We start from the raw sequence: 6,632 nt of genomic DNA on the forward strand, positions 1-6,632 counted from the left end.
ATAGCAGGTCCATTCTATGTGTCATACTTGATCATTTCGCGATATTGCCATATTTTTGCTGAAAGGATTTAGTAGAGAACATCGACGATAATGTTCACAACTTTTGGTCGCCAATAAAAAAGCCTTGCCTGTACCGGAAGTAGCAGACGATGTGCGCGTGACGTCACGGGTTGTGGAGCTCCTCACATCCTCACATTGTTTACAATCATGGCCACCAGCAGCGAGTGATTCGGACCGAGAAAGCGACGATTTCCCCATGAATTTGAGCGATGATGAAACATTTGTGGATGAGTATAGTGAGAGTGAAGGACTAGAAAAAAAAAAAAAAAGACAGGTCAGTGGAAGCGATTCAGACGTTATTAGACAAATTAACTAGGTTAATTATGGAAAATCCCTTATCTGCTTATTGTGTTACAAATGTTTTAGTGAGATTATATAGTCGTACCTGAAAGTTGCAGGGGTGTGGCCACGGGTGTGGTGACCGCCAGTGTCTCTGACGGAAGCCACATTTCTTGACAAGGCGAAACAAAGGCAGCCGGTCGGGCCGGGCTGAGCTTTTTTCCCCCCTCCTCCACGGTGGAAGCATCCCACGTTCGGGGGCAGCCGGTCGGAGGAGGCAAGAGAGTCCGCAGCTGCCTCTTTGACAGGTGCACGAAGAAGGAGGCAAGCTCCACTCATGTCTACGGTAAGAGCCGACATATTACCACCATTTTCTGACCGAAACCTGACGGTTGACATGTGGTAGAGAACCACGTTCGCTTGACCGCTGTGTTCCATAGTAAAGCTTCATCTTCGGGAATGTAAACAAGGAAACACCGGCTGTGTTGGTGTTGCTAAAGGCAGCCGCAATACACCACTTCCCACCTACATCTTTCTTCTATGACGTCTCCATTATTAATTGAACAAATTGCAAAAGATTCAGCAACCCAGATGTCCAAAATACTGTGTAATTATGCGATTGAAGCAGACGACTTATATCGGGCTGGAACAAAATGTCCTCTACAATCCGTGACGTCACGCGCACGCGTCATCATACGCGTCATTATACCGCAACGTTTTCAACAGGAAATTTAAAATTGCAATTTAGTAAACTAAAAAGGCTGTATTGGCATGTGTTGCAATGTTAATATTTCATCATTGATATATTAACTATCAGATTGCGTGGTCGGTAGTAGTGGGTTTCAGTAGGCCTTTAAACCAACAAAAGAAAAACAAATACAAAAAAATGTGTGCTGATTGTTTGTTTGTTTTTATTTAAATGAGGAAGTCAGGATGAGGGTTTATTGTAGTGCCCAGCTTTTCCAAGCATGATACTGATAAAAAATCTTCCTGCCCCACTATTTGAGAAGAACTGCTCGAAAGGAACGGTACCCTTACTTAAGTACAAGTTTGGACTACCTTATCCACCTGAGCCAATCACATCCATGCTATCATTAGAGCTTGTGACGTCTGTAACGAAGGATATGACGAGGAAGTAAAGACTCCTTTTAAATCCATCCATTTTCAACTGCTTGTCCCTTTCGGGGTCACAGGGGTGGGGTTGTAGCCTTTCTCAGCTGCTTTCGGGCGGAAGGCGGCGTACATCCTGGACAAGTCGCCATCTCATCACAGGGCCAACACAGATAGACAGACAACATTCACACTCACATTCACACATTAGGGCAGGGGTGTCAAACTCAAATACAGAGTGGGCCAAAATTTAAAACAGAACAAAGCAGCGGGCCGAGGTTGAACATATTAACCTTTTAATAGGGACCCAAACAAGTTTTGCATTGAATCTTGAACAAGCAAGGCTTACAATATATACATTTATATTGACATGCAAAATTGAGTTTCAAATAATACTAATAATAAAAAAATATCAATGGCATATCAAATACAATTTAAATAAAAATGGAATGCTTCCTTTCGAGGTGGACGGGGTTTGGTAATAGCGGGGGGTGTATATTGTAGCGTCCCGGAAGAGTTAGTACTGCAAGGGGTTGTGAGTATTTGTTCTGTTGTGTTTATGTTGTGTTACAGTGCAGGTGTTCTCCCAAAATGCGTCATTCTTGTTTGGTGTGGGTTCACAGTGTGGCGCATATTTGTAACAGTGTTAAAGTTGTTTGTACGGCCACCCTCGGTGTGACCTGTATGGCTGTTGACCAAGTATGCTTGCATTCACTTGTGTGTGTGTGTGTATAAGCCGCATATATTATGTGACTGGGCTGGCACGCCGTTTGTGTGGAAGAAAAGCAGACGTGGCGACAGGTTGTAGAGAACGCCAAAGGCAGTGCCTTTAAGGCCCACCCCAATATTGTTGCCCGGAAGGAAATTCGGGAGGGACACTGAACTTCGGGAGTCCCCTGGGAAAATCGGGAGGGTTGGCAAGTAAGAGTGTTAGCGGTGAATGCGATGTTACAGCAGCGGGCCAGCTCTAATGTTAATTTGATATTGCCTCAAGGGCCAAGTGAAATTACATGGTGGGCCAAATTTGGCCCGCGGGCCAGAGTTTGAAACCCATGCACTAGGGCAAATTTAGTGTTGCCAATCAACCTATCCCCAGGTGCATGTTTTTGAAAGTGGGAGGAAGCCGGAGTACCCGGAGGGAACCCACGCAGTCACGGGGAGAATATGCAAACGCCACACAGAAAGACCCCAAGTCCGAGGATTAAAACCCAGGACCTGTTGTGAAACACCTCGGTCTCCTGAGACGCATCCTCTCTTGGTTGCTTTGTTGGGTCTGCTCCTGTCTCTGGCCATGCTCCCCCCACCACCCCAGCAGAGGGTGTATATGTTTTTTTTGTTTTTGTTTTACTTTTGTGGCTGTGTGTAGAAGTGGGGGCCCAGGCTTGGATTAAATTTGTATTTTCTCACTTCCCCAGCGTTTACCTGTTTCTCACCTCTTTTGCAAGGGGTGCCCGAAGTTGGCAGACCCGTCAGCGATCATGTTCTGTCTCCCTGTAATGTTCGTCTGCTCTTGAATGGGATTGTGCTGAAAATCTTAGTTTCTCCTCTGGGATTAATAAAGTATTTCTGATTCTGACATGTACTAACCCCTGTTCCACCGGGCTGCCCTCTCTTTTTAAATCATCTTCTGATAAAGTACATTGTGCACATGTTTTGAATAAGCTGTTGCTTGCAGGAAGATTTGTCTTGTCACTCCTCTTGCAGCCTCGCCTGTTAGCAAGCTACAATCAGCAGAGAGCAGCTGTTTGCCTTGATAACAAATGGACGCATCACACTCTAATTGCATCAAGATGGGAGCGACAAAAACCCACCTCATGCACGAAATCCTTACTTACATGCTGGCGGGACGCCGTAAAGTGTTTTTTTTTGTTTTTTTACCCTCTCACCAACTTAATCTCGGCAAAGTGTTCTTCTTGCTGATGGGAAGAGAGAGTTTTACAAGTGGCGAAACAAAAGATGTTATTATTGGCTGCCCCGTTTGCGCTGCTGGGGCTGATAAGGACGCGAGAAAGCAGCAGCGGCAGCAGAATCGACACCACAAATAGTTCCACAGCCACCGCGGAGGAGTCTAAATGGCTGAGATACCAGTTTCAACGTTATGTAAGACTGCTGTCTGATCTACGTTTAGAACATCAGACAAGACCGTAATTACTTGCTACAGAGGACAAAGTACTTTCCGTGGTTCTTGGGAGAGGTACCTCAAATTTGTTTGTTATGACCAGGGTGACCGCCCCTTTTTGCCCTCATTGAGTTACATTTCTAGTCACACTGTTGTTGTTTTTTCTTCTGCTTTCGTGCCACCTAAAATCTTCTAAAATCTTAAAATTCACAGTGTCTTGGCTGAATGAGCAGGTATCGGACACCTCAGTCTCTTTGGACACATTCTCGCTCAATCATGCAGACTGGACACTGGCCCGAGTGTTAGTGGGCGGCCGAGGGTGGGGTCGGCTTTCTGAGTTGCTTTGTTGGGTCTACTTCTGTTTCTGGCCATGCTCACCCTACCCCAGCAGACGATGGCGTGGAACACTGCAGAGGCCACCAGTGTATATGTTTTTTTTTTTTTTTAACTTTTGTAGCTGTATGTAGAAATGGCTGGTTGAATCAGCTATGCTATTTAAAAAAATTTAATTTCCTTTGTGTTCTTTGATGTTTTCCTCTTACACACATGCTTATGTGTGCTATGACTATGAGTGTTTTTCCCCTTGGCTTTAGTCTGGACCCCCCTCTCTAGGGGCCCAGGCTTGGACCAAAAATGAAAAAATTCTCACACACCCCCAGCGTTTACCTTTTTCTTACCTATTTTGTAAGGGGCGCCGGAAGTTGGCAGACCTATCAGCGATCCTGTTCTGTCTCCCTGTAATGTTTGTCTGCTCTTGAATGGCATTGTGCTGAACATCTTAATTTCACCTCAGGAATTGTAAAAGTTTTTTGGATTCTGATTCTGATTCTGATTGTACCCAGGTCTCCGACCCCTTCATACCCATTGTTTTTAGTGGGGTTCCAATTAGGGATGCATATCAAGCACGGGTATTTTTTTGGTACCGGTTCCTAATTAGGTCGGTCCATGAGGGCCGTGAAGATTCTGGACTACCGATACAGCTATTGGTATTTTTTTAGTTTTAGCTGACCGACGTAATTATGACACTCAGTCACATTCAGTTCAGCTGCCACTGCTACACATTGAAATCAGTTTTGAGTAATGACAAATAAGGAAGCACTGCCACACAACATTTTTAAACAAACAATATTTCCTCATCAAAAGTTTACACAAGCTGTGTCAGTTTGAAGTGAACACACTTTAATTAAATTATCAAAAACAATTAGTATCTGATAAAACACAAACAAGTATCAGAAAATAGTACTGTTGAGTACCGGAATCGATCCCCAGGTACCAGAAATTGGTACTGTATCGGTTCAAATGTGAATGGTGAACAAAGATTTTAGCTGCAAGACACTACCATATCATACTGTTATTTTGATGATATCGGACCAATAGCCAATTTAAATAATGCAACCCTTTGTCCACCACTTACACCATTGCACCCTCATTTGTTCCTGTTTTATTTTATTTTATTTATCCATCCATCCATCCATTTTCTACCGCTTATTCCCTTTCGGGGTCGCGGGGGGCGCTGGCGCCTATCTCAGCTACAATCGGGCGGAAGGCAGGGTACACCCTGGACAAGTCGCCACCTCATCGCAGGGCCAACACAGATAGACGGACAACATTCACACTCACATTCACACACTATATTTATTTATTTTTTTCTTCTTCTACTTTGATCCGGTCAATACACATACACTATGTTGCCAAAAGTATTAGGCCACCTGCCTTGACTCACATATGAATTTGAAGTGCCATCCCATTCCTTTAATTGATTGATTGAAACTGTTATTAGTAGATTGCACAGTTCAGTTCATATTCCGTACAATTGACCACTAAATGGTAACACCCGAATAAGTTTTTCAACTTGTTTAAGTCGGGGTCCACGTTAATCAATTCATGGTAAAAAGTTCTGTCAGAAGTGGGATTCGAACCCACGCCTCCATTCGGAGACCAGAAGTCCCATCAGAGGAAGGTTTGTCACCTTGAGTCTGGCGCCTTAGACCGCTCGGCCATCCTGACAGCTACCTGAACAAAATCTAAATTAATTCCGAACGTCGAACCTGTGAAAACTATTACGTCCTCCGTGTCTGTGTCCGTGACGTAAAAAGTTGACAGATAGTTAACATGAATGAAGATCCCGAGGAATGGAAAGATTATTGATTGATTGAAACTTTTATTATTGAGTTGTGTGGTCCTCTGTTCTCTGTTGTCCTTTGTGTTTTTTATACACTTTGATTTCTATTTTACTGTTTTAATTGATTTTACCCTTTAAAATAGTTTTTAATCATATTTGTTTTTATATTGTTTTTATTGGTTTTATATATATTTTTTTTACAATTGTTTTTAACACGGCTGTGCAGCACTTTGGAAACGTTATTGTTGTTTAAATGTGCTATATAAATAAAGTGGGTTGGATTGGATTGGATTAGTAGATTGCACAGTTCAGTACATATTCCGTAAAATTGACCACTAAATGGTAACACCCGTATAAGTTTTTCAACTTGTTTAAGTCGGGGTCAACGTAAATCAATCCATGGTAACCCTAACCCAGGGGTAGGGAACCTATGGCTCTAGAGCCAGATGTGGCTCTTTTGATGAGCGCATCTGGCTCTCAGATCAATCTTAGCTGACGTTGCTTAACACGATAAGTAATTAATAGTTCCGCTGGTATTCACAGTGTTAAAAATAACGTTCAAAATATAAAACATTCTCATGCATTTTAATCCATCCATCCATCCGTTTCTATCCCACCTGTTCAAGAAGTCGCATTAATGGTCAAAAGTATTTTATTTATTATTGGTTACCTTCAGAATAACAATGTTATTAAAAAGAATAACAAATGCACGCATTGAGTTGTTGCAATTAGGGAAAGTCCAAATAAAAGAGGGGGCGTAGAATTCTCTTGTCATAGCGTGGGACGACACTGTACAAGAGTACAGGTCAATGCGTTTCTCCTCATTGAGCTAAATTGAATCCAGTCTCTGTTTAATTCCTTGCTTCTTGTTCTGTTTAATAGATGCCATCAGTGTTTGAATCTGACAGTTGCATTCAGTGTTAAAAATATTATACGGCTCTC

The 6,632-nt window shown here is 42.8% G+C and overlaps 1 non-coding gene across 1 annotated transcript; it reads right to left on the reverse strand.

Moving 5' to 3' along the window:
* Positions 1-5,466: 5,466 nt before the first annotated feature.
* trnal-caa (transfer RNA leucine (anticodon CAA)) lies at positions 5,467-5,575 on the reverse strand. The gene is made up of 2 exons: positions 5,538-5,575; positions 5,467-5,512 (listed from the first exon to the last, which is right to left on the reverse strand). It is a non-coding gene; the product is annotated as a tRNA-Leu (tRNA).
* Between the last annotated feature and the right edge of the window lie 1,057 nt (positions 5,576-6,632).

This window comes from Nerophis ophidion, linkage group LG19 (assembly GCF_033978795.1).
Source record: "Nerophis ophidion isolate RoL-2023_Sa linkage group LG19, RoL_Noph_v1.0, whole genome shotgun sequence".
Taxonomy (NCBI): Eukaryota; Metazoa; Chordata; class Actinopteri; order Syngnathiformes; family Syngnathidae; genus Nerophis; species Nerophis ophidion.